The sequence below is a fragment of the Panthera leo genome, chromosome B2, assembly GCF_018350215.1.
Source record: "Panthera leo isolate Ple1 chromosome B2, P.leo_Ple1_pat1.1, whole genome shotgun sequence".
Lineage (NCBI taxonomy): Eukaryota > Metazoa > Chordata > Mammalia > Carnivora > Felidae > Panthera > Panthera leo.
The window spans coordinates 959,158-968,260 of record NC_056683.1 but is presented as its reverse complement, the minus strand read 5'-3'; the positions used below and the strand labels follow the sequence as shown (position 1 = coordinate 968,260).

The 9,103-nt window shown below is 37.5% G+C and overlaps 1 pseudogene; it reads left to right on the top strand.

Moving 5' to 3' along the window:
• The first annotated feature begins 2,077 nt into the window (after positions 1-2,077).
• Positions 2,078-5,005, top strand: LOC122219284 (annotated as a pseudogene).
• The last annotated feature ends 4,098 nt before the right edge of the window (positions 5,006-9,103 follow it).

The following is a 9,103-nucleotide window of genomic DNA, read 5'->3' as shown; positions in this document are numbered from 1 at the left end:
TAAAGAAGGAGAAAGTTATATCTTCATTAGAAGGAGCAATGGCATTTGAGATCATATATCTCATGATGTATTATCTCCCATTCTAGGGAAATTAAAAAGGAATCTCAGGATTTTTCCTTCATCCCTCAAATGGCAGTGACTCCTAAGTGAAGTGATTCATGATTTGCCATCTGTTACTGTTGTTTGTTTCAGCCAAAGCAGCTGTCTTCACCCAGTGGGCTGCAGCCACTCCTCTTTGGTGAGGTCTGATCCTCAGCCATGGAGAGGGAGCCCCCTTTCCAAGTTTATTTTCTTGGATACTATATCTCGGTCCAAGTTACCCTTTACAGATCTCTACATCTTTATAATTACTCTCTCCCATTGCTTAATAATTCCTTGAACTAAACTTCTGTTTACTTACAAGGAATTTATTTTTAAGCAATACACTTGTGTGATTATCCTGGATGGTTTCTGAGCTGTAGAAAGTGGCTTAGCTTCATGTAACACCTAGTTAATGATTAAGAGTGTTGAAGTTGAGTCAGTCCTACAGCCTTGGACCAAACTGTTTCTAACTTTCCTGCTTCAACTCAATCAAATAGCCACTTGTAACATCTTTTTCAAGAGTTGTATTTATAGAGGGTGAGCAAATTGAGAGGCAACCACAGGTGTCTCTGCTGTGGTTTCCTTCTGTTTTTGCTGTAGCTTATTAAGAAGTGTGAGGGAGACCCGGCTGTGGAAGGTGGAGACACATGCAGCAAAACTGAATGAGGCAGAGCCCTGTCACACTAACTGTAGGCGAAAAGATAGCATCAATCTCTCCCAAGACAGATTCAAAACCCACAAGAGAAAAAGAATAATCTAAGAGGTGTAACTATTTATGAAAGTGCTTACATTTTTTTAACAAAAAAATGACTCACTAGGCAAAGTATATTAACAAAAATAAGACTCATTTTTAACAAAAATAAGACTCACTAGGCAAAGTATATTAAAAGGTAAATAGCCATTCAGTAGTTTCTTATTTATTTATTTATTTATTTATTTATTTATTTATTTATTTATTTTTGGGACAGAGAGAGACAGAGCATGAACGGGGGAGGGTCAGAGAGAGAGGGAGACACAGAATCGGTAACAGGCTCCAGGCTCCGAGCCATCAGCCCAGAGCCTGACGTGGGGCTCGAACTCACGGACCGCGAGATCGTGACCTGGCTGAAGTCGGACGCTTAACCGACTGCACCACCCAGGTGCCCCTCCATTCAGTAGTTTCAATAAATATTCAGAATTCTTCTGAAGCTGGAAAATAAAATATGTGGAAATTATAAATTATGCTCAGAATTCAAGTACTATCTCAGTTCTCACCTTGGAGAGAGAAATAATGTGGACACCTTCGTTAGGCCTATGACAGACACACACTCAGCTTTACACCCTATGATCAAGTTACTTTTTATTTCCCTCCATCCTGACACTCTTCCTCCTTTGCTCTCTCAAAGAATTTGTATCTTCCTTTTCCTAAAAAGTCTTTTAAAATTTAGTTCCATTCACACGTCCTCTGGGAGGCATTCTATCACTTTCTCCCCAGTCCATGTCACAGATATGTTCATCAAAACTAAGATTTCTGTGGCACCTGAGTGGCTCAGTCGGTTAAGGGTCTGACTTCAGCTAAGGTCATGATCTCATGGTTCATGAGTTCCAGCCCCACGCTGGGCTCTGTGCTGACAGTTCGGAGCCTGGAGCCTGCTTCTGATTCTGTGTCTCCCTCTCTCTCTGCCCCTCCCCTGTTTGTGCTCTCTCTCTGTCTCTCAAAAGAAATAAATAAATGTTAAAAAATTAAAAAAAAACCTAGGATTTCCAGCTTTTTTCATACCAGAAGTATCTGTAAATTGATGGGTGTCCATTGGTTTTTTTTTTAATTTTATTTGATTTGTACCCTAGTTTTCAGTTTAGAAACAAGTTCTGAGTACAAAAAAAACAATCACAAGATAATTTCTTTCTACAATAATATTTAACTGAAGCTCCAGAATTTTTGCCCTGTGTACAGTCATCCCCTTATATTAGGTAACACTTTCTGTAGTTTCAGTGACCCTGTGATCAACCATGGCCTATGGAAGCAGATGATCCTCCTGAGGCTTCATCAGAGGGTCAATGGCAGCTCAACGCTAGGTCACATGCCTGGGTCATTCTTGTCACATCATCTGTGTTACAGAATCACAAGGAGAAGAAGGGTGAGTACAATCAGATATTTGAGAGATACACCACAGTCCTATAGCTCTCACTACAATAAATTGTTGTTTTATTTTTATTACAGTTGTTAATCTCTTACTGTGCCTAAATTTATAACTTAAACTTTATCATAGGCATGTATTTATCAGAAAACAATAGTATGTGTAGGGTTTGGTACTTGGTTTCAGGAATCCACTGGGGGTCTTGGAACTTACCCCCTGAAAATAAAGGGGTGCTACAGAAAACATTTTGAAATTGGTAATAAATTTGATATTGTTCATCATGACTTTTTGTCCATGAGAGATTATTGGGATTACAATTATTCTGTTTTTTATAATCAAATCAATGGAAAAAAAGCATGAAAATATTGAAAAGAAAACTAAAGCTATTCATAAAAAAAAAGATGATTTGTTCCATGGAAATTTTATTCTGAGGTTATGTGAGGAATTTTCCAGTTACTGTTTACCCAGATATCACCCTGGGATAATGAAAAATTGACAGTTAAGAAGCTATGTTACTATAACATGACAAATATCTGGATAAAATATAAAAGTGGAAACATTTTTATTTTATATTTAATTTGTGAAATTTTTTATTCCGGTGAAATTTCAAATTTACAGACAAGTGGCAAAAGTGGTACAAAGAACCACCATTAACCATTTACAGATCCAGCAGTAGTTTATATTGTGCCTAGAAAGATGTCTCCTATCCCGCTACAGACGGACCTACCTAGCTACCTAACTACCTACCTGTCTATCATCATCTCTTTTTCTGGCCATTGGAGAGTAAGAAAGAGACATCATGTCCCTTTACCCTTTCGCTTGATGTTTATTTCCTAAGAACAGGGATTTTATTTTACATAACACAGCAGAGTTGACAAGATAGAAAATGTAATATGAATACAATATTATTATCTAATCCATAGTCAATCGTTGTATTTCTTCAATACTCTCAAATATGCTATTATTAGCTATGTTTTCCCAGTCCAGGGCCACCCACTTAGATAACATGTCTCTTTGATCTCCTTAGTCTGGACCAGTTCCTCAGCCTTTATTTGTCTTCATTTAACAGAATATTTTTTAAGAGTACAGGACAGCTATTTTGTCCAGCTTGTCTCAGTTTGAGTTTCTCTCATGTGTCTTCCTTGCTGGAATCAGGCTGTGCTTTTTTGGCAAGAATGTCACTGAGTGACATTGTGTCCTGCTCAGAGCACCATGTCAGTAGGTGCACGATGTTGGTTTGTCTCAACACTGGTGTTGTTAATATTGACTAATCTTGGTTATGGTGATGTCCATCCACATTTTCTCTTGTGAAGTTTATTCTTCATTTTGTAATTAACAAGTAATTAGTGGGGAGGTATTTTAGAGCATGTAAATATCCTGATTCTCATCATATTTGAGTCACTAGTTTTTAGCATCTATTTACCTTTTTTAACTCTACCATTCCTTCTATACATATTATTAGAATCCTATTGGCAGGAATAATTTTTTCTTCTCCACTAATAATTTATATCTATCTATCTATCTATCTATCTATCTATCTATCTATCTATCTATATCTCACTATGAGCTTGTGGATTCTTACTTCTCTCAACTTCTTAGTATAGTTTCTATTAATGCCCAAATTGTCCCAGAGTTAAACAGTGGTAGTCCTTTTAAATTGGCTTGCTTCCTTTTCATGTGTACCTGTGATTCTTGGAGCATTTTCTTATGTTTTTGGGAAGTATGTGATTCTTTCCTCAGGTAACAAGGGGAGAAATGAAAGTTATGAAGGCTACTTTATTCTACTGGGTTTTTCACATTGGCCTCATCTGGAAGTAGTTCTCTTTGTGCTTATCTTGATGCTCTACTTGACGACATTGATAGGCAACCTCTTTACCACTGTCTTGTCATACCTGGACGCCCATCTCCACACTCCCATGTACTTCTTCCTTTCAAACCTCTCTTTTCTGGATCTCTGCTACACACCAGCTCCATCCCTCAGTTGCTGGTCAATCTCTGGGGCCCAGAAAAGACCCATCTCTTATGCCAGTTGCATGACTCAACTTTACTTTGCCCTTACACAGGGAACCATAGAGTATGTCCTCCTGGTGGTCATGTCCTATGACCGTTATGCAGCTGTCTGTAGACACTGCATTACACTGTGATCATGAACCCTCGTTTTTGCCACCTGTTGGCTGTGGCTTCCTGGGTCAGTGGCTTTACCAACTCAGCACTTCATTCCTCCTTTACCTTCTGGGTCCCCCTCTGTGGACATCACCAAGTAGACCATTTCTTCTGTGAAGTTCCAGCACTTCTGTGATTATCGCGTGTTGATACACGTGCTAATGAGCTGACCCTCCTGGTCACAAGCTCCATTTTTGTTCTGATACCACTCATCCTGATCCTCAGCTCATATGGTGCCATTGCCTGGGCTGTGCTGAGGATGCAGTCATCAACCAGACTTCAGAGACCCTTTGGAACATGCGGAGCCCATCTTATGGTTGTGTCCCTCTTTTTCATTCCAATCATGTGCATATATCTGCAGCCAACATCAGGAAGTTCTCAGGATCATGGCAAGTTCATTGTCCTCTTTTATACTGTTGTCACACCTAGCCTCAACCCTCTAATCTACACTCAGAAACAAAGATGTAGGAGGGGAAATAAGGAGACTAGTGGGATGGGAGAGACCTGTGCACTCATGGCCTTTACAGGACAGCAATGCACCTCTCCAGCAAGACTCGTTTGCATCAATCAATCGTCCACTCTCCCATTTACTCACTCTGTCAGCACCGGTGGAGTGTGTGTCTCTCAGAACCACAGAGCTCTGACTCGCAGATATAAATTAAAGTCTGTCTAAATACCATTCAATCTTCAGTGGAGAAAACATCCATGTAAAACCAAGATCAAGCATCAATATTTTCTGTGGTACAATAAATAAAACAAAGGTATCCCATTCTTAATTGAAAATTAAGAAATGAAATTCCTATAAAAAGATGATATACTTTTTTTAAAACCAGCCTATTGTCTTTTAACTTCTTGCTTTTAAGGAAGAATTTGCTATAAAATTTGTTTTCTATTTTTGGTTTAGCTAAAGACATAGTGATATATCTCAAATCTTTTCTTTAATACTGTTATTCTTTTTTGAATTCATATAGAGAGGAATTTTCATCTGTATTCTTTAATACCCCATAGCAACAGTAAGAAAATATGTTTTATGAATTATAGCGAGAAGGTCTCTGAAATACTGAAGCAAACATAAGCATTTTGTATTTCTTTCTCAAGGTGGTGGGAAGTGTATAAGAGATGGAAATCACTTAAAGAGCTGTGAGATATAGCCTGTGAGGTAAGAGTCATTATAGGCCAGGGATCATTAGGAGAGGTGCTTGGGGCAGAATTTAGCCTGAGGAGCAATAAGGAATATCTGAGACAGACAGACTTCTAGGCTCTGGAAATGACTTCGTGAATCCAATGGGTATTTGAAAGAATTACCTAAGAATATAGTAGAAAAATTTTGTGATAAAAGCTGTATGGAAAACGTTAGTTTTCTTTTTAAGCTTGATCTAATTTGAATGTTTGAGATTTAAAAGTACATAATGAAAATCAACTTCTATCTTTTCCATATAAAGAAATGCATTTTTATAAAAGTAGTAGTTTTGTTACCTATATTATTACCAATCATATCCTTATGAAATAAGTGTGCTATGTAAGTAACAATAAACTGGCAGCTGTATTCAGCTTGAGAAGATGAAGGACAATTCACTATAAAGTAAAATCTGGAAATCTGAGTTTTATATGGTAAACCAAATCTTATTTGTAGTTTTTTAGGTCTTTAAAGTTTAGATATGATTATTCAAACCCTATTTCATAAATTATTAAGATGAAAAATGCATCCCAGACTTCCCCTCCGTTTCCTGTGTGGCTGAAACTTTGTCAGTTTCTGTTGACTTTCTCTTATTCTTTATGTATCTGTGATCCTGTGATTTGTGATACCTGTGATCTGTGGCCAATTAGGTATAAACAACAATACAGTGTATATTCAGTTTTCCTTACCTCCTGTCCAAGAAATGAAGAACAATAAACAAGCATACAGACAAACTTTTAGTGAATACCTGGGACCACATAGAGTGAAAAACAAATATACCTTGGTTCTTCAAATCATCTTGCATTATGAAAATCTACTGTTTGGGATGTCTCGTGTAGTACCAGAATCTCCCAGTATCTAACTTTAGTGGGTTTTTAAAAAAATTTTTAATGTTTATTTATTTTTTAGAGAGAGAGACAGAGTGTAAGCAGGGGAGGAGGCAGAGAGAGAGGAGACACAGAATCCAAAGCAGGCTCCAGGCTTTGAACTGTCAGCACAGAGCCCAATGTGGGGCTCAAATTCACAAACTGTGAGATCATGACCTGAACTATAGTTGGGCACCTGACTAAGCTTAACTTGTATGTGGCAAAAGCAGAGTAATGGCAGTAGATTTTTAGCTCTGGAGGTCCCTTTAGGGTCACCAACACTGAAGATAGACTAGAAACCCTGGCATCATACCATTGCCAGCTCTAAACTTCAAACTAACTTCTGCAAAATTGGCATTTACACAGCATGCATGGATTTGGGCCACAGGCAACCTTCCTGAAGAACCAGTGATGGATCTGGCCTTCTCCCAGCTGCCATTGGTGGCCAAATCCACTGATGTGCCAGCTGCTGTTTGGCCCCAGGAAATCTCTCCCCCTCAGCCAGACAGGTGTCTCCCAGTCTTTTCCCGCTTCATCTTATACTTGCTCCTGTGCAGAATACACACACGCCTGATTATTTCTCTGTTGTGCCTCAGCAGTACAGGATTACTAGCACAGGCATGCCATCCAGGTCATCACAGAAACCAGCTCTGGCTTATAGCAGGTGCATTCATTCTCGATTCTTCTGTTGGCTTCAGGGTCATGTCTTCTGTATGTTTGACAAATATTGGGCTGGCTGGTCACTGGTTATGTCATGACAACATCAAGTGATTTCAAAAATAATACAAATTTCAAATTCACATTCATCCTGTTCTTATTATAATTTTACAAGCAAAACAACAATAAGAACAACTTACATAAAAGATAAATAGCATGTACACTTACCATAGACCTTCACTGGATTCCACAAATGTTGACACTTTACCCTGGGTGCGTTATCATTTTCTGTCTATAGTAATGTAATGTTATTGTGAACTTTAAATATTTCTCTGCAACATATGGAGAATAATACACATACTTACCTCTAAGTGCTCATAGGAGTATTTCCTGAAGAAAAGATCTAATTCAGGATCACAAGTTGGATTTAGGTACTACATCTCTTACTGTGCTCTAATGTGGAAACATTTCTTAGTCTTCCTTTGTCTTTAATGGGCCTAAAACTTTTGAAGAGTATAGACCATTTATTTAATATAATTATCTTTCAGTTAAAGTTTTACTTATGCATGATTACATTCAATTTATTCATTTATTGGCATGAATACCATAGATGTGATATTGTGATATTGGTGATATTGGTGCCTGCCAGGATTTTTTTTCTTAAGTTTTTATTTAAATTCCAGTAGGTTAATATACAGTGTAATATTAGTTTCAGGTGTACAATACAGTGAGTCCACACCCATACAACACCCAGTGCTCATCACAACAAGCGCCCTCCTTCATCCCCGTCAGTTATTTAACCCATCCCCCTGCCCGTCCCCGCTCTGGTAACCATCTGTTTGTTCTCTATTGTTAAGAGCCTGTGTTTTGTTTGGTTTGGTTTGGTTTGGTTCGGTTCTCTCTTTCTCTCCCTCACTTTTTTCCTTTGCTCATTTGCTTTGTTTCTTAAATTCCATATATGAGTGAAATAATATGGTATTTGTCTTTCTCTGTCTTATTTCACTTAGTGTAACACTATCTAGCTCCATCAATGTCATGGCAAATGGCAAGATTTCATTGTGTTTGATGGCTGAATAATATTCCATTATATATAGCATATATATAGTGTATATATACATTATGTGTACATGTAATATTCCATTATATATAGTGTATATACGTAAACACACATAAAAACACATAAATCTTTATACACACACACTACCTTTTTTTATCCATTCATCTATTGATGGACACTTGGGCTGTCTGTTATAAGGTTATTATGTTTCTTTTGGTAATTTATAAGTGCCTTGTGGGGAGATACATTAAAATTAGGTAGCATTCTGTTTTCACTTAATTTTACCTACTAGTTTTATAATCAACCATCCCTTATTAGTTCCTCCAAGAAACAGTTATTACCACAGTGGTCACCAAAGTTGATTTTCAGAGTTGCATCATTTATTGTATATATATTTAGTTGTGTGATAGACTGAACAGTGCCTACTCCTTCTCTTTTGACAAGTTGTCCACATCCTAATCTCTAGGATCTGTGATTATATATTACTTACATGGCAAAAGAACTTTTACAGATGCAAATAATTAAGGATGGGGAGATTATCCTGAATTATCTAACGTAATCACAAGGGTCCTTATAAGAGGGAGGCAGGAGGTCAGCTATGAGAGGACATACTACACTGCTGGCTTTAAGATGGGGGAAAGGGCCAAAACCCAAGACATGTCAGAGGCCTCTAGAAGCTGGAGAAGGCAAAGAGAGGACTGAAATGAATAAAATCAGAAATGAAATAAAAATCAGGTATGGAGGTTCTTCAACTAATTAAAAATAGAATCTCTATATGATCCACTTCAGGGCAAATATCCAAAGGAAGTTAAATCAGTGTCTTGAGGAGATAATGTGCACTTCTATATTCATGGCATCATTATTCATTGTAGGTAAGACATGAAAATAACATGTGTATATCGATGCATGAATAGATAAAGAAGATGCTACATATATATATTATATATAACCATAAATATTTTATATGTGTATATTATGTATTGTA